Genomic DNA, 24,830 nt, shown 5'->3' with positions numbered 1-24,830 from the left:
GTCAACACAAGCAGCGAAGTCATCATTACCTTCCTTCAATTGGGCCTACAGGCTGTGAATCGAGGAAGTACAGAACATACTGACGAAACTAATATGAGCTCTAACATTGAAATTAAAGGTTTCCGGACACATTTCCACATAAGATATTTTCTATCTTTGTGTGTGAGGAATGTTTCCTGAAAGTTTGGCCGTACCTTTTTGTAACACCATGTATAGGGCAGGAGACGACTCAGTACAACTGAGGCTCAGTACGACTCAGTGGGCACCGCCTTTAGGCCCGTCCCGGCCCGGCACGGCAGGTCAGGGCCGCGACGTTGGGGCCCGCGGGGCGGTGCGAACCTCGTGACGTCACGGCCTGGCAGGCACTCACCTTAATTAGCGGCTTTCTCAGGTTGGAGGAGCAGCGGGGGCCCGGGGCGGGGCACTCGGTGGGTACCGCGCCACCTGCAGCTGGCACCGAGGGGTGCCGACTACCGTGACACGCTCCCAGCTGGCTTTATGGCTGCCTTAGACAACCCACGGTGCCGGGCCTCACCCAGAGCAGCTTATGAGTAGTGGCGTCGTTAGGCCTCACCGCCGTGGGATTACCGGTTCGCCTCAGATTAGGCGAAGTCAAGAGCTGTCCGGCTGGGCTAGTACTAGGGCGGGTGACCATCCAGTCTACCGAGCGCTGTTGGCAAGCTAGGTGCTTTTGATACACTATGTGATCAAAGGTATCCATCCGGACATCCCCAACTACATACGTTTTTCATATTATGTGCATTGTGCTGCCACCTGCTGCCAGGTACTCCGTATCAGCGACAACAGCAGACAATAGACATCGTGAGAGAGCAGACTGGGGCGCTCCGCGAAACTCACCAATCCCGAAACTGGTCAGGTGATTTTGTGTCACTTGCCTCATCCGTCTGTTGGCGAAATTTTCGCATTCCTAAACATCCCTAGGTCAACTGTTTCCGATGTGATAGTGTGGTGTGCGTACTGTAAGACCTTCGGTACACACACCATCAGATTATTTGACTTGTCGCTCTAACGAAGTAGGCGAGAGTCAGCAATATGTCTCGTGGTCTTATCGTGGCGTGTATATCTTCTGCCGTGAGGTCAGACGATAGAAATGCCACTTGCACGCTTAGAGTATCAGATTTACGGTGACCAACTTTAAACAGAACTTGATTAATATTCACACACATTTATTAAAATAATAAAAAGACATAGATATTACGTAACTTGGTTCTGGATGCTGTTTACAATTGACAGTCTGTAGTACCTTGGGTCTTGGTAAGTTAATCTTATTCTCACGTATCTCTGATACTTGACAAAGTAACTATACATTTCTCTTCATGGCTATGTACAGGAATATGATAATCTTATTAGGCGCAGACTGAAACTTGACTATAGACTGGTACAGACAAATGCAGACTAATGCAGACTGACTAATCGGAGGTCTGTACACTCGTTACAATACCTCGACCTTTAAGGTATCACTGCGCGAATGTAATCCGCTAGGAGAAAAGGTTCCATGTTAGCAGCAATCTCATTGGCTGCGTTACATATTAATACGCGGATCGGTGGAAGCAGAATTTGGTCCGTCTCTAAGACAGCGCCATCTCGTAGTGCGGAGACGGACGAGCTCTGTGCCTGCGCTGTTGTGCTTAGTGGGGCGCGCTCTAGTGGAAAAGTTGTGTACGCGCTGACTACGTGGAACAATGTACACAACAGATAGTGAAGTGGAAACGTGAAAATACACATACAGCACAAAAGCGTACAGGTCGACCTCGTCTGTTGACCGACAGAGACCGTCGACAATTGAAGAGGGCCGTAACGTGTAATACGCAAACATGTGTCCTGACTATCAAACAGGAATTCCAAACTGCATCAGGATCCATTGTAAGTACTATGTCAGTTAGGCGGGAGTTGAGAAAACTTGGAATTCATGGTCGAGCGGCTGCTCATAAGCCACACATCACGCCGGTATACACCAAATGACGCCTCGCTTGGTCTAAGGAGCGTAAACATCGGACGATTGAACAGTGGAAAAAAGTTGTGTGGAGTGACGAATCACGGTACACAATGTGCCGATCCAATGGCAGAGTGTGGGTATGACGGATGCCCGGTGAATGTCATCTGCCAGCGTATGTAGTGTGCCGGCCGATGTGGCCGTGGGTTCTAGGGGCTTCAGTCTGGAACCGCGCAATCGCTACGGTCGCAGGTTCGAATCCTGCCTCGGACATGGATGTGTGTGATGTCCTTAGGTTAGTTAAGTTTAAGTAGTTCTAAGTTCTAGGGGACTGATGACATCATATGTTAAGTCCCATAGTGCTCAGAGCCATTTGAACCATTTAGCGTGTGTAGTGCCAACAGTAAAATTCGGAGGCAGTGCTGTTATGGTGTGGTCGTGTTTTTCATGGAGAGGGCTTGCACCCCTTCTTGTTTTGCGTCGTACTATCACAGTACAGGCCTACATTGATGTTTGAAGCAGCTGCTTGCTTCTCACTGTTGAAGAGCAATTCGGGGATGGCGATTGCATCTTTCAACACGATCTAGCTCCTGTTCATAATGCACGGCCTGTGGTGGAGTGGTTACATGCCAATAACATCCCTGTAATGGACTGGTCTCAACAGATTCCTGAACTTTATTCTATAGAACACCTTTGGGATGTTTTGGAACGCCGATTCATGCCAGACTTCACCGACTGACATCGAAACCTCTCCTCAGTGCAGCACTTCGTGAAGAATGAGTTGCCATTCCACAAAGAAACCTTCCAGCACTTGATTCAACGAATGCCTGCGAGAGTGGAAGCTGTCATCAAGGCTAAGGATGAGCCAACGCCATACTGAATTTCAGCGTTACCGATGGAAGTCGCCACAAACTTGTAAGTCATTTTCAGCCAGGTGTTCGGATACTTTTGATGGCATAATGTATATATCACATTTTGCCACTTGTAAAGACCCCCGCCCAGGATCAAACTTATTTGTCAAATTATCTATGGATTTGTTAAACAAGCCGATACACGATCCAACAAGGTTGTCATTATATCCCCACTTCCTATATACTACATTTTGACACTAGTGGGAATGAATATAGCGGGAGATAAAGCATTTCTAATAAGAAGAAAAAGGAGGAGGAAAAAGGAAACAAGACGATGGTCCAGGGAATGGTTTAAAGTGAGAGAGATATACAGGGTGAATCACCGGAAACAGGATCTGCAAATCGATTGGCAGCCGAGGACTGGTATTCTTAACCAATCAACAGATTGTAATAGTATTTCTAAAGTGAATCTTTGTGCAAAACGAAAAAATCCCTGCTGACATTCAGAAACCTAAAAGTATGGTAAATTTGAATGTCAGTTGTGTTTGTCACAGGACTGTAGTGCGAGTCGTTCACGAGATACCGTCTCTTTAAAGTTCCAACACGAACACTTGTATAACACCTGTGGTAGCGCACGCTAAAGAAGAACACAATTGCTTACACTAAATATGTGGACTCTGAGCAGTCATGAGACAATTGACCATCAAAAGTTGTGTTCAAAATGACCGATGTCAGAAGCAATGTACTCTTTCTGTGTGCTATGGAATGGCTGCCGCACATTTGCTAAATTCCGCGAAGGTGTGCGTGCAGTCTACAGTAATAGGTCGTTGCATACCATCGGGCGTAGTTGGTCTGTCCTTGTGGACATTGTCTTTTAGCTTTGCCCACAGTCTACAGGCGTTAAATTCAGGGAACGAGCTGGCTAAGGGACAGGTCCTCTGCGTTCAATCCAACGGTTCGGAAACAATTCGTGAGGACATTGTGGCGGCGCGGTTCCTGTCGTTCTTTTTACCAGCACCTACCTGTGAACTCTTTGCAACCGATCGCCGGTAGGAAAGCCGAACAGAAACCTACCGTACTGCAACCCAGCGTAACTATTCTAAGAATCTGCAAAAGGTCTCAATTCTGAATAAAAGGTGAAGATACTAGCAAAACTTCGGTATATTCTGAATTCTGATAATTTACACGTTCACTGGCAAGCCCGTACTAATCTTAACACAGTCATGCACAAACCCTTTCATTCCCGTTAGCAAGGTCATGGTAACGTATTTCCCGAAATCTGAACAACTACTATGCACGGCCTGTTCTTAACTGAAAATGCTCGCTTGCCACACGATTGAGTTCATCGGTGTCTAATTCACTCAAGTTTTTAGTTACCGATCTCCTCAATATACCACGTGGAATTACTATCTTTTCTCATACACAAAATTACTTTAAAAATTCGTACTTTCTAAAGAAACACGCCGGAATAAATATGCTTTCAGTTTAAGGAACTGTTGAGGCGTGTAGCACAACTGAAACTGAGTGGTGTCCCCCTGGGCAGTGTTTTAACTTTTACCTTCTTTTCCATAGCCATCGGCAGTATAATATCTGCAGTGAGGAGTCCAGTACAGTGCTCCTTATTTGTGGACGACCTTGCTGTTTTCTGTTCCTCCTGCAGTGTTGCACCGGTGAGCCTTATGTTGCAGCTTACAGTACGGCGGTTACAGGAGTGGGCTGTAAAGACAGATTTCAGTTTTCTGCCGATAAATGTGTTTGTGTTCGTTTTAATCGTTCTTGTCGTCCATCTAATTTGCCTGCCTTGTATATGGGTGACACTAGCCTACATTTTCGAAACACATTGCGGTTTCTGGGCCCCATTTCTGACTCTAGATTGCCATGGTTGCCACACCTGCGAGACTTGAAAGCCATAACCCTGGAGGCACTGAACATTCTCAAGTGCTTCAGCTACAGGTCTTGGGGAGTGGACAGGGCGCGTCTATTCCAGTTTTATAGGGGTTTTGTGCGTTCGTGGCTGGACTAGGGTTCACGGTGTATAGGTCAGCGAGGCCCTCTTATTTGGGGATCCTTGAGGCTGTCCACCATGCGGGGATTCGACTGGCCACGGGTGCTTATCAGACCAGTCCCATACCCAGCCTCTGTGCTGAGGCCGCGGTACCGCCACTTACCATCCGGCGGCATCTCCTACTGGTGCGTCAGGTGTGTAAGTTTCTTGCAGCTCCAACCCTCACCCACTTACCATACTGTTGCACATCCGCCTCTGGACTGTCTTTTTTACCCACCGTCCCCGAACCACGATGTCGTTTGGGATCCGTGTGCAACGTGTACTGGATTCCCTCAGTGTGGAGCCCGTGCGCTCTCAAATCCAGGGTTTTAACCGCTTGCCACCCTGGTTACTGCAGAGGCCCACAGTGATTATAGATTTGGTGCGGTACAAGAGAGATTGCACTCCTGCAACCGTTTTTAATGTTATGTTTTCTGCCATTTTATCTGAGCACCATAACTATGAAGATGTTTTTATTGATGGGTCGAAACAGGGGGATTCCATTGGTTGCTCTGTTGTTTTTACTGATCGTGTCCTCGAGGCCCGACTGCCTCAAGCGTTTATTGGTTCAAATGGGTCTGAGCACTATGGGACTTAACAGCTGTGGTCATCAGTCCCCTAGAACTTAGATCTACTTAAACCTAACTAACCTAAGGACATCACACACATCCATGCCCGAGGCAGGATTCGAACCTGCGACCGTAGCAATAGCGCGGTTCCGGACTGCGCGCCTAGAACCGCGAGACCACCGCGGCCGGCCAAGCGTTTATTGTCTTTGGGGCAGAATTGTCTGCGATCTTGCGGGCACTGGAGCAGATGAGACGCTCTTCTCGTACTGAATTTCTTGTCCGTTCCGATTCACTAAGTACCCTTCACTCATTGCAACGTTTCTACCCAGCAGATAAAATAGTCCAGACCATCCAGGATGACCTCCTCCAACTAGAACGACTGGGGAAGGAAGTGGCTTTCTGCTGGGTTCCAGGGCACGTCGGCATTGCTGGGAACGAAAGGGCAGATCTCGCAGCGTAGGAGGCGTGTCTAGATCCGGAAGTATTTCAGTGTGCCACCCCCATGCATGCACTCAACTCGCTGTTGAGCTCATGAGTCATGCGTCAGTGGGAGGATGAGTGGTTGGAAATGACTGACAATTAGCTCTGTTTAGTCAAGCCCACAACGCGTGTGTGGTGTACTTCCTTCCAGCCTCGTAGACGGGACGAGGTTCTTCTCACTCGGCTTTGGATAGGCCACAGTCCTATGACGCATGGCTTCCTACTCCGGCGAGAGGACCCTCCAATGTGTGGTACTTGTGGCGTCCAGGACACTGTGCGCCACGTTTCATTGGATTGCGTTTAATTTTCTGACCAGCGGGCTGCGGCTGACGTGCCAGCGGATCTGCCATCTGTTTTTGGAAATACTCATACGAATATGGTTAACGTTTTAAAGTTCTGTGACTTGTCCAATGTTTTCACCAAGATTTTAGGGAGAGGGTCTTAATTTGTTCACAGGGTGAGTGGCTCGCGCATATTTTACGAAAGTGGCCAGCAAGTGACAATTTCCCGTGGCGTATTTGACGCTCATTTCTCGTTTTCCTTACGTCTTATTTTCTTATACGGCATATTTCATCTTTTCCCGCTTTCTTTGCATTTTTAATAAGTTTATCCACATTCGTTTTTTTAATGTGTGTCAGGGCACTGATGACCTCGACGTTGAGCGCCTGTAAGCCCCAACACACACACACACACACACACACACATACACACACACACACACACACACACACACACACAACTAAAACCGACAAATTATGACTTCCTTCGGAACTCATACTACACACGACCGCACCATTTAAAGGCTGGACCCCGACTACTTCCGACTGCCGTAAGCATTCTGTATCTCCAAGAGAGAAGACGCGCGAAGACTACTCCGTTCTGATTGGTCAATTTTCTTGAAGGCCAATAGAAAAACATTATTCTCCCACGTTAGGCCGCGCTTTTCATGTCACCGATCAAGAAATAACACACTTTTTAACTGTATTTTTTCCCGAAATAGATATTTAACATATTGAAATTTTGTTTATCGTTTACGTTATTAATTATTTTCATTTGCACTCGAATTAGCTTTCCCTTTACCATAAACTCAGTTAACATATAATGACACAAAATTCCCCTTCGTCGGTATTCACACTGTCTTAAAAATTTCTTACGCTAGTTCGTACAGCATTTACCAGTAGAACAATGATGTACATATTTACTTTCGACCACATTCACGCATCATTCATATTACTAAAAGCATACACAATACCGTACAAACACAAATAAACAGAAAATCCTTCAGGAAGAAATACAACAATTCACAACAACATTCTCTTCACCTGTTTCTTGAATGTCTTTGTGCACTATTATACTCTGGTGTATGAAAATTAGAACTATGTACCAGTACTCGACTGAACCCGCTTCATACCATCTGTCACTGTGCACGCATGAGTAATTCTCCCGATCCCCAGGCTCTAGACAGGACCGATATGAGGGGCCATGCCTCAATATGCTGTAGAACTTCGTGTACTTGGGGCTGGTTGCCATCATGATGGTATCACAGGTTTCTCCTATTCTGAGGAGGAACGTCATCTAGCTTCCATGGAAGATGGTCCGTTTGGAGGGAAGATGTGTGTTCAGTGTTCCATCAAGTGAAAACGGGAATATCATCTGATGATTTTCTATCCCACACCACAAGTTTAGACTCCATGAATTCTGACGTTTCACCTGAAGAAGCCAACGGGGACTGTCGGCGGACTAATAGGACTTGTTTCGGTGGTTTATTTGGCCATGGTAAATGTGGCTTCATCATTAAACAAAATTCATGATACATGTGGAGTATCCTGCCTTAATGCCCATGTACAGAGGATAACATGTTCCCACAGAGCTCTTGAGGGATAAATGTGATAGGGATGGAACATATGTTGTTGGAGCTTGGACTGTCACAAACTAATTGACTAGTAACTCGCAGTACACTCAAGGAAGGCACAATAACACTGTAAGACAACACAACAACATTGTACCTTCCAACTACGCAGGTTGAATGGCACCAACAAGTGTCAGTGTGGAAACTCTGCAAAATACGAAATCTTGTAAACGGCTCGCACTAAAATCCTGTACAAACTCTACCGAAATCTTAATTTACCCCACTTCTCGTTTGCTAATGTCAATAGGCATTTTTACATTTAAAAATGTCTCTTTGCACAAAAATACACATTACGGTTATGATTATCATTTGTTTATTGGCCAACAGTACGAGCCCCTGACTAACATTCCGTTCTGTGAAATAGAACTTTCATTTCTGCAATATTTGCGGTGCAAGTTTTATGTCGTTCGCCCCATATATACACGAAAACCTGTTAAAGAGAATGTTACACTCATAACCCGATGGCCGACCGCGGTGGCCACGCGGTTCTAGGCGCTGTAGTCCGGAACCGCGCAACTGCTACGGTCGCAGGTTCGAATCCTGCCTCGGGCATGGATGTGTGTGATGTCCTTAGATTAGTTAGGTTTAAGTAGTTCTAAGCTCTAGGGGACTGACGACTTCCGATGTTAAGTCCCATAGTGCTCAGAGCCATTTGAACCATTTGAACCATAACCTGATGACTACGTCTACGAAAGGACAGCAAAATTTCTAACTAGTTTAGAGTTACATCGCCCTCACACTGAAAAAGAAAGATAAAGACAGAAGAATGGCATACGAAACTTTACTCGTTTTGCTTAGTCCTGTAATGACAGTTTGTTGAAATGCTACAATTTGGAAACATATAGCTTACATCGTTCGTGGAAGTATCGGAGAGATTAAACTTTTTTATTTTTTTAAAATTTATTTTATTTATATTTGTTGCACCACCGCTTGTACACCATCCAATCGCATTGACGTGACCACCTGTCCAAAGCCTGAATAACTACCTTTTACACCGCGGACCGCTGCGAGACATGGAGGAAGAGAGTCAATGAGGTTCTGGAAAGTACGGACAGGGATGTGGAGCCGTGCCATCTCCTGGGCCGTGGCCACCTGCGATTCTCTCTTGAGGATCCATGGCACGAAGACCCCAATCGAGGTGGTTCCACAGACTCTCGTTTGGGTTTAAATTCTGGGAGTTTGATGGCAAAGAGAGTAGGGTAAACTCATCCTGATGCTCTTTCAACCCCGCACATGCACTACTGCTGGTTGGTGGTATCGTGCCTTGAAAGACAAATTTCATGTAGTGGTGGGCATGGTGCCCTAATGTAGATGCATATGCATATTGATCCACTGTCCCTTCCAGAATGATGAGATCACCCCAGGATCGACACTAAAACATTCGCAGATCATAACACTCCCTCTTCATTTGTTTCGTTTCACGTCGTATACGTAAACGGCCACCTGTCCAAATGAGCTTATAACGTGATTCATCTGAAAAGGTCGTCTGTCGCCACTCAGTGGACGTGCAGCTGCACTTTTGGCACGCTACGTACTCCCAGCCTTCGTCGCCTATAAATAACAGTCAGCATGGTGGCATGAACCAGGCTCATGCTGCGGATGCTCAAACACAGAAACGATCGCTTAACGGTTGTTGATTAGAAAGTTGGTAGACTCATGGTTCACCTGGGCACCCAGTTGCTCAATAGTTGCACGTCTGATCGCCCGTACACATCTCCACAGCCATTGTTCACTCCTGTCATTCAAGGTCTGCGGAACACCACAGTGGCCTCGGCGCCGGTTTTGGATAACGTCATTTTGCCACGCTCAGTAGACTTCAACGGTTTACAGACTTATCCGTCTAGGATATGCTTCCAACCCTTGACCCGAAAGGCAATGATCACTCCCGTTTTGACTTCAAATAAGTCGCTCCGTTTCCGCATTACAACTAGTATACTGTCTTCCGTGTCTTACTCGTCATGCTTCATATGATCTCCGCTACTAGTGCTGCCACCTGCCATCTGTGAGTGGTTATTGCTCGTTGTCGTCCATCATAGGCAGTGGCCACCTTAATGGGACTGGACAGTGGAAGTTGTCAACAGAATATTGATTTTATTCTTAACCTCTTCTTGCGTAATATATGGCTGGGAAAGGCGTGCCACCTCTACCACTTTCGTGATGTCCAATGCTAATTTACTTTTATCTTTGCTCTTAGTTTCCATAGTTGTGGAAACTCACTATATGTAGGGAGATAAATTGTAATAAAGCTATTTTCTTCCAAACATAGGCGGCAGAACATCACCACAGGAAACGTCCACCATCTTCTAAAACATACCGTCAATCAAACTTTCACTCAAAATAGAGTCTGTGTTCCATAAACAGCTAAAACAGCGCCGTACACGGTCGCATATCTGATAATTCTAGTAAAATTTGACTACTTGTTTGATTGTGTATAGGCGCATTAATGCTTTACAGATAAATAGGATTTCGTTCCATTTGGAATAGCTCTGTTCATTTGTTACCACAACATGGTATCGATTTGTTTATATTTTTATTTTCATACATACGCTCCATTTTGAAGTAGCCCTTATGATTTTGCAAATAATGCTTATGCTTGTGCTTCTCCCAGATTTAAACCAGATGTTATTATTATTATTATTATTGTTATTCTTCCTTTGATATAATTTTAATGACACAAAAAATTATTTATGATTTATTTAAGCACATTTCTTGATAAGATACAAAAACTTAAACTGTTAATGAATTACTCCAAAAGATCAAATTTCCACAAACTCGATTTAAGCTCCTTGGACTTAATCGTTATGTTTCATCAGCGAGCAGCTTAGTTTTAGAAATAGTTTCATTGCAGAATTACTAGATGCAGTCTGCTCAAGTTGACCGTTAACTTTGATACTGTCAAAAAAAGAAAAATAAATGGAACTATAAGCGAATAATTTAATGTTTTTGATGAAAAACGAAGAACGTTTGTAAACTAATCAAAATCAGTACAACGAATTACAACATACACTGCCAGAAAAAAACATGTACACCGTTTCAGCGGTTTCCATTTCACTCAATATTTATTGTTGCAAAAGTGGGTATGGAGTACATGAAATTATTTATTTACAAATCAATAGCTACAGTGGTTCTGAGGTACCAGGTATCGGCCCATGTTCAAACACCTGTATTAGTAGGTGGTGTAGCCTCAGTGGACAGGAATGCAGGCGCTGACTCTGGCAGGCAGTCGATTGTGCAAATGGTGAATACTGTCCTAGGATACGTGATTGATTCCACCTCTGCTCCTCTTTTTCACGTAGCTCTGTAAGTGTTGTTGGCTGACGAGTGAAACGAGACATTTCTCGCGCCATTGTATTCCACATATGCTCGATTGAAGACAAGTCCTGAGTTTGTGCTTGACAGCGACGTTGCTGCACGTCTTGCAGAGCACATTGAATTTCACTGGGAGTGCGTGGACGAGCATTATCCTGTTGGAATCACCTTCATGTTGCAAGAACGTCAAAAGGATGGGTCTGACTGCATTCTCCACGTACCAAGCGTTGGTTAGCGTCCCCTACAGAGACACCAAAGGTCAACGAGAATTGTAGCTTGCCGCACCCCAGACAGTTTGGGTGGGGACCGTTGTACCTTGGATGAATGGACTCTGCGAGACACGTTCAGAAGGTGTATATCGTACGTGCAAACGGCCATCACTTGTCGATAGGCCGAATTTTCTTTCATCGCTGAAGACCATGGCGCGCCATTCCATCTTCGAAATGATCCTCTGACGGCACCAGTCGAGCTGTGCACAGAGATGCTGTGGTTTGAGTGCAGGACGGACTACAAATGTACGTGCCTTTAGTCCCACTGCTAATAACCGATTAGCAACAATTCATGTGGACACGTCTGGTCTTACAAGTCCTCTTTTCTGTGCTGTAGAAGCTGTACGATCAGCCACTGTTTCTCATACAGTTTGACGATGGTGGAGAGAGTCTCTGCTGCGTGTTCGTCGAAAACCCCGTCCATAGGTGCGAGAATGTTCACTTGACCACCGACACCAGCACTGTTGCACAGCTGACGCAGCATGTCGGCATGTCCAACTTGGGTGACAGTTCTCCGAAAGGACCATCCTGCCACTCGGTAACCCACAATATGACACCTTTCAGACTCGCTCAGTTGGCTATCGGATGTGCGATAGCGTCTCCATGGTATTGGTTCCTGCTTATTTCACTCGTTTGCTCCACAATGAGGGTTCTGTCTGTGAGTAGTCCATATTAAGGGGTAGGCACGATGGCACTCTGGCAGCTACGCCATTTCACTATCCCCCAGGAGGCATAAACTTTTGACAATGTTGATTGATATGCTCTTTGAATTTTGGAAGGTAGTAGGGGTAAAATACAGGGAGCGAAAGGCTATTGTCAAATTAACAGAAACCAAAAGTTAGTCATAAGAGTCGAGAGGCATGAAAGGGAAGCAATGGTTGTAGCCTATTCCCACTGTTATTCAATCTGTACACTGGCCAAGCCTTAAAGAAAACTAATTAAAAGTTTAGACTATGAACTGAAATTCATGATGAAAAAATAAAAAAAATGACACTGTAGTTCTGTCACAGACAGCAAAAGACTTGGAAGAGCAGCTGAAACGAATACATAATGTCTTGAGTGGAGGACATAAGACGAACATCAACAAAAGCAAAACAAGGATAATGGAGTGTCGTCTAATTAAATTGTGTAGTGCTGAAGCAATTAGATTAGGAAATGAGACACTAAAAGTAGTAGACGAGTTTTATTGTTTGGTGAGCAAAATAACTGGTGATGGACGAAGTAAAGAGGATGGTTCAAATGGCTCTGAGCACTATGGGACTTAACAGCTGAGGTCATCAGTCCCCTAGAATTTAGAACTACTTAAACCTAACTAACCTACGGACAGCACACACACCCATGCCCGAGGCAGGATTCGAACCAGCGACTGCAGCGGTCGCGCGGTGCCAGACTGAAGCGCCTAGAACCGCTCGGCCATTCCGGCTGGCAGTAAAGAGGATATAAATTGTATATTGTCAATGGAAAGAAATAAGTTCCTGAAGAATAGGAATTTATTAATATCAACTATAGATTTAAGAGTTAAGAAGTCTTTTCTGAAAGTATTTGCTTGGAGTGTGGCCATGTGAGGCAGTGATACATGGACGATAAACAGTTTAGACGAGTAGAGAATAGCGTCTTTGAAATGTGGTGCTACAGAAAGTCGCTGAAGAGTGCGGAAGTAGATCACGTAACTAATGAGGAGGAACTAAACAGAGTTGGGGAGAAAATCATCTAGTGGCACTACTCGAAGAGAAAAAAGGAACCGGTTGTTAGGACACATTCTGAGACATCAAGGGATCTCCAATTTTATATTGGAGGGAAGTGTGGGGTCTGAAAACTGTGAACGGAGACCAAGAGATGAATACAGGAAGCAGGTTCATTAGGATGTAAGTAGCGATAGTTATTCGGAGATAAAGAGGCTTGCACAAGATACAGTTGCATGGAGCTCTGCATCATACCAGTCTTCGGAATGAAGACCACAACAACAGATACAGCAATGAAAGTAACAATTAAATCGTTCAGTTTCTCTCGAAGTATTACCACGTAACGACTGTGTCTACAAATGTTAAGTTTAGATCTAATTCGAAACACAAATAGTTTTCCCATCATTAGCTCAAAAGTTTTTTCCTTTCATTGCCCTTACAGTAAACGCTAATTTACAAACCTTAACGAAATACGGAGGCATAATAGGGCGAATGGTTATAGAAAATCATGCATGGCGCGCTTGCGCTGTAACTTAGATGGATTTCGTGGGCCAATTAGAGGTTATTCTCGACTTGATAGGCCACTAGTGTCTTTTATCAAATTCTTCGTCTCGACTTCACGTACACCACTGTGATACGTTCTACAGATTTTTCTTTTACACCCTGTAGAGTGTTCTTCAGTAGAACGACAACAGTCGTGCACAGATTTTTAACCCTAATCTCCCTATTTTTAATGTATGTTGTTTTATGTATATCGGGAGAAAGAGTGCGGTATGTACATTATTAGAATTAACTAATACAAAGAAATATGCAAGGTAAGTGTCGCGTATCTTCAATGCTGACTGAAGCAAAATGTGAAAGCGAACATCTCAAATACTCTCTAAGTAATACTCAGCTTACTTTTTAAATCTCCTAAAATTATGGGTAAGACATGGTTCATACGATTTACGCCAGACATGAAACAGAGGTCAGAGTAGAGGATGGTGACTGATAACCTGTGTCAGGAATGTCGAACTTGATTTCATCTGTCACTGAAGTTGTAACTAGTGATTTCTGCGATGCTGGAAAGCTAATCTTCTATGACCATCTTGGAATAAGTAAAACATTAATTGACGAATACACTCGACATGAATTATTCAAATCCGACAGAAATCAATAGATGTGATGTACAAGTACAGACGAACAAATAATTACCATTTCAGAAAATCTTGGTGATTTATTCAAGAAAAGGAGCTTCACAAATTGAGAAAGTCAATAACGTATTGGTCCACCTCTGCAATACAGGAGTATGCACCTATTCAGAAAGACAATAAGAAAACCACAGATTTGGACGAAATACACTCCTAGAAATTGAAATAAGAACACCGTGAATTCATTGTCCCAGGAAGGGGAAACTTTATTGACACATTCCTGGGGGCAGATACATCACATGATCACACTGACAGAACTACAGGCACATAGACACAGGCAACAGAGCATGCACAATGTCGGCACTAGTACAGTGTATATCCACCTTTCGCAGCAATGCAGGCTGCTATTCTCCCATGGAGACGATCGTAGAGATGCTGGATGTAGTCCTGTGGAACGGCTTGCCATGCCATTTCCACCTGGCGCCTCAGTTGGACCAGCGTTCGCGCTGGACGTGCGGACCGCGTGAGACGACGCTTCATCCAGTCCCAAACATGCTCAATGGGGGACAGATCCGGAGATCTTGCTGGCCAGGGTAGTTGACTTACACCTTCTAGAGCACGTTGGGTGGCACGGGATACATGCGGACGTGCATTGTCCTGTTGGAACAGCAAGTTCCCTTGCCGGTCTAGGAATGGTAGAACGATGGGTTCGATGACGGTTTGGATGTACCGTGCACTATTCAGTGTCCCCTCGACGATCACCAGTGGTGTACGGCCAGTGTAAGAGATCGCTCCCCACACCATGATGCCGGGTGTTGGCCCTGTGTGCCTCTGTCGTATGCAATCCTGATTGTGGCGCTCACCTGCACGGCGCCAAACACGCATACGACGATCATTGGCACCAAGGCAGAAGCGACTCTCATCGCTGAAGACGACACGTCTCCATTCGTCCCTCCATTCACGCCTGTCGCGACACCACTGGAGGCGGGCTGCACGATGTTGGGGCGTGAGCGGAAGACGGCCTAACGGTGTGCGGGACCGTAGCCCAGCTTCATGGAGACGGTTGCGAATGGTCCTCGGCGATACCCCAGGAGCAACAGTGTCCCTAATTTGCTGGGAAGTGGCGGTGCGGTCCCCTACGGCACTGCGTAGGATCCTACGGTCTTGGCGTGCATCCGTGCGTCGCTGCGGTCCGGTCCCAGGTCGACGGGCACGTGCACCTTCCGCCGACCACTGGCGACAACATCGATGTACTGTGGAGACCTCACGCCCCACGTGTTGAGAAATTCGGCGGTACGTTCACCCGGCCTCCCGCATGCCCACTATACGCCCTCGCTCAAAGTCCGTCAACTGCACATACGGTTCACGTCCACGCTGTCGCGGCAAGCTACCAGTGTTAAAGACTGCGATGGAGCTCCGTATGCCACGGCAAACTGGCTGACACTGACGGCGGCGGTGCACAAATGCTGCGCAGCTAGCGCCATTCGACGGCCAACACCGCGGTTCCTGGTGTGTCCGCTGTGCCGTGCGTGTGATCATTGCTTGTACAGCCCTCTCGCAGTGTCCGGAGCAAGTATGGTGGGTCTGACACACCGGTGTCAATGTGTTCTTTTTTCCATTTCCAGGAGTGTAATTTCACCTGTAGTAATGTCTGTGATTCAGAAAAGGCTCGGTTCAATAGAGAGGCTATGTTAGTCATAGAAAGGGGTTTTGCTGACCCTTAAAGATTATAATTGCAAGGTTGGAATATGCTCACTGGGTAAGTGTTCAGACAGAAAAATAGGCAATGTTGCGAAGCCAGATCGACAACTTATAGCCTTGTCCCTGTTCTGTTATTAAATAAAAGGAATCACTCTTTGTCAATGCGCCTGGCCTACACAGAAAACGCGTACACAGAAAACTTCTATGAAGAATTAAACACCATTAGCAAGCTTAGGCTATAAAGAAACAAACTAACTTACAGGAAATGTACTAACTACGTTGCTCCGATACTGGGGCGCAGCTGACGTTATGGCGTCACACGTGAAGTAAGAAGTGAAAGATCTGTTATAACATGTACATGAGCAAAAGTACACTTCGTCTGAGTGCTGTGGTTTGTCGTTAGTCCAGCTGTTTCAGAATGAGTGAAAGCGAGAACAATACAATTTTTAAAAAATGTGATTCAGATATGACCGATTTTGAGACATTAATTGGTTCCGCGAAAACGATTTGGTCGTGAAATTATATTTCTGGGCGGATTTGTGGGAAAACCGTGAAACACTAGTTTCGGTGACACACCGCGTAAGACGACTAGATGACGATAAGATACCTTAACAGCGATAGAAATCAACTGTAATGAACTGACTACTCCTTCCTGAACTGAAAACCATTTCGTATTATGGATTCAGATCTTTTAATCCTATTTCTCAGGGCAAGTTACACAAATGTTACTTTACATTCGCATCAGTCAATTAAAAAAAAATGTTTATCTCGTGGAAAGTGCACGAGGATTATTTAGAACGAGTTACATTACTGAGATACTAATGCTTAATTAAGTAATATATCTCTCAATAAAAAGGGAAGTTTTGTTTTCGTGGAAAGAAGAAGAGGATAAGCCAGAATGTGTTACATTACAGAAATAGTAACGTTTAATTAACTAATATTGCGCTGTGCCATTGTTAATTAAGATTTAAGCGTCCCGTCGACGTGAATTAAATGGAGGCAAATTAAGGTACTGAAGAAAAAGCAGCCTGGACTCTCCTTCACTAAAATGGAAATGTTGCTCCTAGTGAAATCTTCGCAAACAAACATTTATTCATATATTTGCTACCAAAAACAGTCTTGATAACAATTTATTTATTCCACTGACCGGTTTCGACCACTACTGTGGTCATATTGAGACCAGTGAGTAAGAACCTCCTTCTGGTGGTAGCGATTTACCACCTGAAGGAGGTTCTTACTCATTGGTCTGAAGATGACCACAGTAGTGGTCGAAACCGGCCACCGGAATGAATAAATTGTGATCAAGACTGTCTTTGATAATAAACATTTGTAACAACATTGATCACTCTACACTCCCAAAATGTATTGAAAATAAACATTTATTCATATATTTTACTTTTATTTATTTATTTATCTTGTCAAGATCAGGGACAATAGATCTTCTATTAAACCTGACCGTACATTTTACATTTTTATGTTTCATTCATTACGCAAACGTGTAGTGAGTTACATTTCAAATAGAACCCATAACTTAAATATTGCTACGACATTGATAGTTTGGATGAAAGTAGAACATTTAAACTGTGACCACTAGAAAAAATGTAAATGTCAGAAGTGTTGTAGGAGGAAGAGAGAAACATCATAAACAATAAGAAATGAAGACGGGGAAAGGGACATAATCGTTTGAATTCAAAAGAGAAAGATGCGTAGCTGGGAGAAGATCTAAGTGTTTGCTTTACATTTTGACAAAGGGAAACTCGCAATCACATCCCTTGAAACTTACAGGCTAATACGCCATGGTCGATGTATAAAACTAACGTTTCTTCTCAGACTGCGGGAGACATCTTCAGGGGTAAAGTGGCGAACTGCAATCAGAACTCGAGGGCACCACAGTCAACCACGTGACTTTGACAGCGAGATTCTCTCTGGTAGTGCCAGCATTCTCAACTGAGAATAATAGATCGTCATTCTTACGTTGCAATGTTGGCAGCCAAATTTCATTCTAGAAGTTCTATCTAATTTAACACCTTCCTCTCATTTGTTAAAATTATTAATGTTTTTATAAATCTCAGTAGGCTCTCTATACATAAATGAACTATAATGCGATGTTTTCAAAATGACATTTGTCTCAGTGAATTTTATTTAATGATTTATTTCTATGTACCAGGCGGCAATGCTTCTCGAGTTCAACCAGGCGGTCTAAACACTTATTTTTGTGGTATCTATATAAACCAGTCCACAACTACAATGAATTTTATATACACCGCGCGTAGCCAAAGGATGTCGTATATCTTTTGCCGATCTTAAACACTCTTTTATCTTCCTGGTGGGTCTGAAGGTAGTTTCCATACCACGCTAGCTCAACATTTTACCATTGTGATCTGTAATCGTACTGATAAACGGAAGAAAAATGTTCCTTTGGCGGCCGTTGCTCCTCGTCGATCCTGCCTCTCTCCCTAGGACGAAGTGTTCGATCTTTCTCCTTGGTAGAATAACCATTCTTCTTGAATGTCGACCGTAGATCTTCAGGCTTATCTCTTAATAAGCCGGTTCACAAATTTTGTGGGCACTGTTTACAAAGATTTTAGTGAAACCTTTTTTGTGTCTGGGGTGGTGGTCAGAATCTTTTTGGAGGTAACGGTACGTATGCGTGGCCTTTCTCTATACCTTGTGACCCAATGTCTCGTCCCCTCACTTTATAACAGGCACCACCAAGACAATCAATTGGCCATTATTCTCCGTCTCCAAAGTAAATTGTATTTTTGGGCTGATGCTGTCGAGATGTATCAGGAAGGAACCCAATTACTTTGCACCGTATGTCCATACTATGGAAATATCATCGACTTAGCAGTACTACCAGGTTCGTCATTTAAACATTTCTGGAAACTGACAATATCAGCTAATTTTTTATGTTAAAAAAATAAGTGCATCGGTTTTTAAATAGCACAGGCCATTGAATTGTGAGCGAAGTACAGAGCAAACGGTTCCGGAAGTAAACAATAGTGAGGGAGAAAGAGTTAGCCACATCTTTGCTAAGAATGAGCGCAGCTGTGGAACTGGATGAGACACTGTGTTGCGATTATGATGCGATTATGATGCGATTGCACAAGTCCCTGACTCGAGCTATATGTGTGCACGAGCACTGAGGAGCCGACGAAGTACAAATTGCGCAGGGCTGCAACCAGCCTAACTGGCTGTACAAACCTACATGGCCAAATAGACGGATGCTGCAGATGTAACATACCAAGCATTCGTGATTAGTTCTAACCGTGCAACTTTTTCATTACTTGTGAAGTCCTGGATGACTTCGCAATAATGAGATTTGGCAGAGCGAGGGGAGATTTAGCAGGAAGTGTGGTTTCACATATTCACATTTCTCGTCCTGTAGATATACGTTTCGAGCCTCCTGGAAGGCATCGAGGCAAGCGGAAATCTGCCTGCATGTGGCCGCAGTATTTCATGCTGAGTTGAAATGCTCCTCCAGAATTATGTCTGAGTTCTTCACTTCCTTTAGATATGGCATTGAGATGGAGAATAATAACCCATTGTTCGTTAAATCAGAATTAATTAATTTCCAATGCCGTACAAATATTACTTGGGACTATTTCGCGGTTAGCTTTAGTCCTAGGTCTTATGTCCATCCAAAAAGTGACGACAGAGCATCATTCGTCTTTACAATTCCAGTACTGACATCTCCGGGTCATCAGCAGAAATGATACGTGCAGGACGACAGAAACAATGGGATATCATTGATATACAAGGGAACCAACGGAGTGCAACAATACACGCGTTGTTTTGGGAGTTTATTTAGAATTTCACCTTGTACCAATGGTGAACTTCCCAAATATATGTGAATTCCCAAATATATGATATAACAACAGGAAAAATTTATAACGTTTCGTGGATGCTGTCAGATATGCATGCAGCGCCATTGACCAGTGGCTGTGGCAATACTCAGTTCATCTGATATGATTCTGAACGTCATACGATGTACAGCACACCAATCGTTTCGGGAGTGAAAATTTTTAATAAAGTAGATACCAAGTATGTACTCACTTCCTGGAAACGAATTTCAACATAGTGATGAATGTAAGCAATGCTATTCGGATTGTGATTGATAAACGAATAGAGTGACATCTCTACCTTCAAGACTTCAGGGAAAAATTTTGAGGAATCTTGTGCAGATGACACGACGAGAGATTTCCAGATTTACAGAAGGATTCATCGTTCAATATTCTGATGTGTGCTGGGCTCCTAAAAGTATGACCGGACGTCACCCCAGAGCATAAACATTCTCATGTATAGCGTATGATTAGATCAGATAAAAAAACTGTCAAGTGTCTAGTCAGTTTTGGATAACTTGTTGATGATTTCGCACATTTTAGAGAGTTGAAACCGTCATTAGAACATGTTTGAGGTCCATGTATTAAAGAAGCTGGCACAACAGAAAGGCAAAAAGATTAAATGCTATGTTATTCCGCTGGAGATCTTGTGATCAGCCCGGCACAGAGTTTTGATCTGCCAAGGCGTTTTAAAACAGCCCTCACTGTGATGCAGGGAGAAAGATTCATTCTGGAAACGCTCGCATAGGCAATGGTGAAGTCATTTCTCTACAGTATACTTTCATCCAGCAGGACTAGTGAAGCAACGTATATAGGAAAACACCGCTATAGTTTGGAAGATTGGGGAGACGTACTGGAGGAAGTAAACCTCTGAGGACGGGTCGTAGGTCATGCTGGATAGCTCAGTGGGTAAGAGAACTGCGCCCAAAAAAAAAAGAGAAAGTTCTGCCTGCGAGTACCGGTTCAGCACATTATTTAATCAGTCAAGAGGTTTCAAAAAACTGAAATGATTGGGATGTAGATGGTGGAGTGACAAGGTTCTGAACTTTAATAAAAAACATAATGATTTAAACAAATTTATTTAAAATATTTAAAAACCAACAATGTTGAAACAGAATTGACTTTTTCTTCTATAATAAAACCAGTCCACCAAGGACAACTAGAAATAATAATAATAATAATAAATTTAATTATAAAAACTACATCCGAAAGCAATTATTAAATTCGCAATTAAAAACTTTAAGCTATTTAGATAAATTTTACAGAAATTATAGTGCATAAACCTTAATAGAATATACCTTCAGTGCTTAAAAGTTTCTTTAGAAACAAATACAGGCTTACAATTATAAGTTCCAGAACTGTCACCCATGCCAGCACTCATGTAAAAGACCCAGTGGGAATGTGGTCACAACAGACAACCTTTGTTCACTACAGCATACCTCACAGCCTCCACGCATCCGCTTGTGGTTTCAAGGCTTTTACAATACAATAACTAAGCTACCTCTAACACACTAAATATTTATAAGCACGAATACAGCTAACACACTCATACAATAAAAGAATCCTTCCTAACTCATAAACCGTAAGTACTTGAAGACATCTTTAAATTATTAGGCAGCAGCTACAGATAATTGAACCATCAAATATAAGGTACTTTGCTTTTAGTAATTTCGTAGTGGCTCACGAAATTTACCGGCCAAAGAAGGAAGTATTGATTCGTCGCACTGTTGCTTCATGGCAATAGCACTCAGGTGTCCTTCGGATCAGAATCACACAGCAACTTTAAATAAATGACGACACTGACTAACGTGTAGCAAAGCGGAACACATATTATTTGATACTATGCTTCACTCAAAATACGGCTTATATTGATTGCTCTGCTCTGTGGGTGAGACTGGAAATAAGAATGATATAGGTTGATAGTCTGCATGAACCAAACCGAATAACTTCTTGAAAGAATGCAGTAAAACAGATGTTCACCTTTCAAACACCGATGCAATTCCGCTCGAATGAGCTGTTCTGATATCGTAGTAGGAACCACTGCGAGACCGATAGCAGCTTTGAATCACGGTGAAACTCCAGCTCTGTACTTACAACGACTCTCTCCAAGGCACACCACTACAGAGAAAAATCCGTCCGCTATGACACTAGTCAGTGAAGAATTGCACCTGTCGAAGGAAGACTGATCCCTGTTGCTTACTACCAGGTATCAACTGCACTACACGCTGCACTTGGCCTCTTCTGGACTAGACCACATCCGGTAACACAGCTGAGCGCTCCTGTCGAACACACATCGTTTATATTGCTTGCAGACCAAGGCTCTGCCACTTGTTATCGGTCCAAGAGCAATGTCGCCAGAGAGCACAACACGCACATGCACGTCACTATATCCCCCATTTCCTGCCTGCCCCCTGCTGGCAACCACGGAAGACACATCTGTTGATAAAGGTCAAATATCTCTTATCGTCACAAACTTAATCGAAACACCACATACCACTGCTCACGAATGATCCGCTATAAAACCTCTACTCCGCATTTAATATAGTTCTTGACGCCATTGATTTTCGAACGATTTTGGCACGAGAAGCGATCCATAATCGCTACAGATGACTATTATTCAGAGAATGACACAAGTTGGTATCAGTTGATCTGGGAATCAGATAGTACCTGTAATGTTTTCATGTCACCTGGATGATTCATCAAGTAGTATCAGCAGCACTATAAGATTCTCCGCTGACGTCGTTGTGATCGAGAAACTATCTCCGATTCAGGAACCTAAGTAATTGCAGAGCGACGCGGACAAAATTTCCGCTTGGTGTGCTGAATGGCAGCTCTGTTTAAACCTGGGTAAATGGAAAGTGATGCCTGTAACAAAGATAAAGAGCCGTTTGGCATCTGATTATAAGACTGTGGGCACCTTACGTCGCATACGTTTTCCTGTGAAATACTACGAAGCGATATGAAATGCAACGATCACATAAAATCGATATTGGGGAAGGAGAAAAGAATTAGAGTAGTCGGAAGGCCTGGGAACACTCATTGCATGCCGGTGTGTAAACAATATCGCGTATAAGACGTTAGCGCGATCATTTTTATTGTTTCAGTCCACACCACGAAAGACATCGAATGAATTCAGAGAATGCCTGCTATGATCGTAACAGGTCGGATTAGCCGATATTGAGGTGTAATACAAGCGTTCGGGTAACATAAATGGAAATCCTTAAATGAAAGACGACGTAGATCCTATTGGATAAATTTAGAGAACATGTATTCTAAGAAGATTGTGCGACAGTTATGCTGTCACTGACGTATATCTCGTACAAGGAACTTAAGACTAATGTAATAGAGAATATCACAGGCTAATACTCATTTTTCCCTCACAAAACAGGAGCATTAAATACGAAAGGAAAGCAGTGATATTGGTATGATGTACCCTCCAAATTGTACTAAAGTGGCTTGCAAAGTATGCGAAGGTACCTCTAAACGAAAAGAACCTTTTAATCTGACGAGAAGCTCTATTCTCTCCCCACACCCAACCATGCTTCCGTGTCATAGTCCTTCCTAAATTTTGGCTCCAGGATGATTGTAACATGTGACAAAATTATCGGTCCCACCAAGAGTGAGGCTGATAGTGTAACAAGGTTTCTCAGCGGGAAAAACGCACCGCTATCGAAATTGCAGACGGATAACCGAAGTTTATGGACAAGTGATCAATGAAGCTTCAGTTAGAAATGGTGCCTCATGTTTAATAGCGTGCGAACGATTATTCATAATGAAGAACAGTCAGACAGACGTTCAGCTTTGATAGAGGAACTCAGGTCAAAGATTAAGGAATAAATAGCTTAAGTTGACATCGTATGTTATATACCGCCAATGTTAAATTATCGAATTTCGTGACCCAATATCTTGTAAACTTTGTAAGTCACCAATTTACAATTTTCCAATTATTGAATGTACCTTTCTAGATACACTGAACAAGTTTTTCGGGGCATGTTATCGTTTTTTTTTTTTTTCAACTACTGAATTTTTTGACAGTATTTTGCAAGTAAATGAACGTAAAAACAAAACAATTCTGGATATTTTAATTATTCTAATTCCATATGTGTTGAATCTCACACTTGGCATGCTGTGAAAATTTCATGTCTCTACCAACAGTATTTTTTCAGAAAATGGGTCATATATTACAAAAAATGTAGTTCAGAGATACTGTGGTTTAAAACTTTCCTATTACAAATTCTTATGCGGACTTACACTTCTGTATCTTTTATGCACTATAATTGCCCTGGCCCATAGTCTGTATCTTCTTCAGTGTCACAACAGCCCAGTGCTTGCCCCCTCCTTTTCTTTCTTGCTTCTTTTGTCATTTGCTGAGCAGCTAACTGTGCTTCACACACACAAATCTCATCCAGTTCCAGCAGTCCGTTACCTGTATTCTGTCCAAATCTTACCCCTAACTTCTCCAGAACCGTAAGTCTTTCATAATTCCCACCATAAAAGTTATTACAGCATCAGACACTGCTAACCTTGGAGACATAAGGCCAACAAATGCATTTTTAGGCACACGACACCACACAACATCATTGAAGGACTCATTCACATTCTGGGTCTTCCCAAGTAAACACTTTGTTAGTATCTCAGGATTTACCAAAGCTCTGTAAATAGGTTTTATGGCCTCCATTACTGCCAAAGGAAAAGAATGTTTATTATTACTTTTACCTGTCACCCGTTTCGGTCATTTCAGAAACATTATCGTCGTTTCCTTCACTGCTAGTGCTCGTGTTTTCAAGTACTTCAGAAGAAAATGCAGGTCTCATATATCTGTTACCCGAAAATTTGCTTTTCTTGAAGTTACTTTTACGCTTAGTCATTTTATTTACGTATAAAAAGCGATAGAAGTTAGCTTACTACAAAAATAGCCGATAATCTCACTACTTTCAAACGAAAACAAGTATCACAAACAAAGGACTGATTTTTTTATTCGTAATGCCAACTTCTGAGACGTAGCAGCAGGCACAAAACACAGCAATTCACAGCCATCTTGACTGTGTAGTTCGTAAGACATGACTGCTCAACTGTGGCAGTATATTCGT

Source organism: Schistocerca serialis, chromosome 6 (assembly GCF_023864345.2).
Source record: "Schistocerca serialis cubense isolate TAMUIC-IGC-003099 chromosome 6, iqSchSeri2.2, whole genome shotgun sequence".
In the NCBI taxonomy this organism is placed as follows: Eukaryota; Metazoa; Arthropoda; class Insecta; order Orthoptera; family Acrididae; genus Schistocerca; species Schistocerca serialis.
Note: the sequence above shows the minus strand (reverse complement) of the source record.